Here is a 3,549-nt window from a genome sequence, read left to right as displayed (position 1 = left end):
ACTGGATGGGAAGTCCCATCCAAGAATCTCCAGGTAAATGTTTGGAATGGAAGATACTTCAAGGCTTCTACCTGCAGCAGGACCCTGATGATACCAGCTGAAATAACCACAATGGATAACTTTGCATCTACATTGCAAGCTTGTGCTAACACATCCTCCACTGGATTTGGACTCATTTAATTCTGGACACTGGTTCTATGTAATTTCTTTTTCTATGTACAAGTAATAATAATAAATAAAGTACTTCAATAACATTTTAAAATAAATTTAATTATTTTACATGTCTTAAAAGGTTGTTTCCACAAGTTTTACTTAAGATACAACTATATATACACATTTACAACCTTGCTGTCAAAATTAGAGCAGCAGAAATAAACCTTCAAATATCCCTTTATTCAATCAAAGTCTGTACATATGTGAGAGTCTTGAGGTATACATCTACTCCAAATGAATCAGACACTTGCAGTGGGTCAATTTGCTCATTTGTGAGTTGTGGCCTGTGAATTACAGGCACGTTGACTGCAAAGTGAACATGGTCAGCATCTCCACCATCTTGTTCAACTGCCATTGAGTCTGAATATTCCATCTAAAGGTAAACAAATAAATCATTTTAAATATGGGGGGTTAATCTAACAGAGCAAAACCAATAAAGCATTGTAAGAAGAAATAATTACCTCAGGGTTAATTATTGGATTCTGTCTCTGGCCAAACACATTCTCTCATCTGACGAACGATAGTTGTATGAGTGACACCTAAAATGTTACTGATGTTTTCCTGGGGTAATCCAAGCTTCAGAAAGTGGATTAGTCTGTCATTTGCTGCCTCACTGTCCTAAAATGCATAATAACAAACACAGAACATTTTGATAAATGAAATAAACCTTGTTCATAATGAAATATTAGTCTAATTGGTAAATACAGCACAGTACTTTAGATTTTTTTATTTTTAGCAGATAGCCAATATTCCAACAATATTTTTAAATGTAACATGCTACATGACCAAGTGGTCATTTAATTACCTTAAAAAAAAAAAAATTAATAACACAGACGGACGGATGGGTTCAGAAAACACCAGAGAGGTAGAAAACTGGGAAACACTAGTTAAATTACAAATAACGTTATGGTTTTCTTTTGGATGTTACTACAGTAATGAGCATTATATATAATAGTAATTAGTGGAGCGGCTTGGCCCTGGTGTCAGATCCCTGGCGATTATCTGCACTAATGCCCGAGCAGCACTTTCACCTTGTGCAGAAAGGCCCTGAACAAACAGTAAGTAAACACAAACTGCAGCCAAATATTTAACTGAACAGACTGTAGTTTAAAGGTGCATGGAGTAACCGTTCCAGTTATATACAAGGGAACATAATAATGAGGAAAGCCAACTTTTCACTAGTGATGGGAAGTCAGGTTCTTTTTTCGAAAACTGGTTCTTTTCGACAGTTAATTTCAATTAACATGTCATGCATTACAGGTAACGTAACAACAGCTTATGACCCTCAGTTCACACATACTCGTAGTATCGGAGACGATGCCACTGCGGGGGGTGACAAGGGGGAATAAAACCCGAGTCTCATGTAATATGCAGTGGAAGATCTTACCCCAAACGTATATCTGTATAATTAGGGCAGTTGGCAACCTTACTACAGGCGCACATCGAATCTACCCGCAGCTTCACATATTCTTCATCTTGCACTCAATATTAAGTAATAGTTTATTTAATCTAATAAACTAATTCAGTAATTCTAAATGTAAAATAAATCCGCTGACTGTTTCGATGGCTGCTTTCTCAAGGAGGTCGCATTTTGTAGGCCACAAGTAAAGAAATTCAAAAGTAAAGAAATTACAACAATTTACACCTCACAATGAATAATGGTCCATTTTAGAATTAAGACACCCTTGATGTATGTGGCAGACAAATGCGACAGTCTTCGAAATGGTGCTTGAGAGCAAATAATAACTTATTAAATCATGGTGTAAATTGTCAAACTACCTCACTAGTTATGACAAATGATGACATATCAAGAACCTGGTAAAACTTCAGTTAATTACTGTGTTAGCATCACTCACCTGTCTTTACTCCTCTTGATCGGCCATGTTGAAGAGACTGTAGCGAGTGACTCGTGTTCATGTGTCTGATCCCGCCCTGGTTGTTAGGCAAAACTTGATTGGTTGGAGAGAGAGCGTGCTGCGATTGGTCAGTGCAACATGGGCGTTGTCTGATTGGGTTAAGTAGACGGTGGGTGGAGTCCACTTATTTGTGGATTTATCTGCACGTCGACGCTAGAAGTGTTTCAAATCCACAAATGCACAGGAAGCGATCCACAAATGCGTGCAGTAATTTACCAATGCACAGACAGCGGTGCACAAATAAATGCCAGGTAGAGTTGTGTTTGTGACATTAAACACATTTGTAAATATATATTTTTTATTTGCAAATCTCATTTTATTTATTTGTGAGTTTTATATTTTTTTTTGAATCTCGTTACATTTATTTATGGATAATAATCTATTTATTTGGAATAATGCAACAATTCTAACCCCATACCCTTGGACCCAAAAAGAACAATTTTACTCTCATCAGTCCACAAAATGTTCCTCCATTTCTCTTTAGGCCAGTTGATGTGTTCTTTGGTAAATTGTAACCTCTTCTGCACATGCCTTTTTTTTAACAGAGGGACTTTGCGGGGGATTCTTGAAAATAGATTAGCTTCACACAGACGTCTTCTAACTGTCACAGTACTTACAGGTAACTCCAGACTGTCTTTGATCATCCTGGAGGTGATCATTGGCTGAGCCTTTGCCATTCTGGTTATTCTTCTATCCATTTTGATGGTTGTCTTCCGTTTTCTTCCACGTCTCTCTGGTTTTGCTCTCCATTTTAAGGCATTGGAGATCATTTTAGCTGAACAGCCTATCATTTTTTGCACCTCTTTATAGGTTTTCCTCTCTAATCAACTTTTTAATCAAAGTACGCTGTTCTTCTGAACAATGTCTTGAACGACCCATTTTCCTCAGCTTTCAAATGCATGTTCAACAAGTTTTGGCTTCATCCTTAAATAGGGGCCACCTGATTCACACCTGTTTCTTCACAAAATTGATGACCTCAGTGATTGAATGCCACACTGCTATTTTTTTGAACACACCCCTTTCAACTAATTCAACTAATTGCCCAATTGCACAGCCTTAAGAGCGTGCATATCATGAATGCTGGGTCTCATTTGTTTTCTGAGAATCTACTGAACCTACTGGTAACTTGTTTGCCACGTAGCAATAAAAAAATATACGAAAAACCTTGATTATTCTGGTTAGTCACATTGTACTGCTATTATTTTGAACAATACTGTATATAATGAATTTTAATAACTTTAATATGTGATAGCTAGGATTCATCTAGGTATGTATTAAGAGTATTTTCGTCATTGTTTAGTAGGTTGTGATATATTCTATATTATTATAGCATTTAAAAATGACTCTGTGTAGAGAATGATATTCTTACTGCTAAATCCATTTAATTTTAGTAAGTAAGTGTATTTTTATAGCATATTTA

At 36.3% G+C, this 3,549-nt stretch overlaps 1 long non-coding RNA gene across 1 annotated transcript; it reads right to left on the bottom strand.

Moving 5' to 3' along the window:
- Positions 1 to 249: 249 nt before the first annotated feature.
- LOC127968683 (uncharacterized) lies at positions 250 to 1,496 on the bottom strand. The gene is made up of 2 exons (XR_008156052.1): positions 675 to 1,496; positions 250 to 586 (listed from the first exon to the last, which is right to left on the bottom strand). It is a non-coding gene; the product is annotated as an uncharacterized LOC127968683 (long non-coding RNA).
- Between the last annotated feature and the right edge of the window lie 2,053 nt (positions 1,497 to 3,549).

Source organism: Carassius gibelio, chromosome A4 (assembly GCF_023724105.1).
Source record: "Carassius gibelio isolate Cgi1373 ecotype wild population from Czech Republic chromosome A4, carGib1.2-hapl.c, whole genome shotgun sequence".
In the NCBI taxonomy this organism is placed as follows: domain Eukaryota; kingdom Metazoa; phylum Chordata; class Actinopteri; order Cypriniformes; family Cyprinidae; genus Carassius; species Carassius gibelio.
Note: the sequence above shows the minus strand (reverse complement) of the source record. Positions and strands in the feature narration are given on the sequence as shown.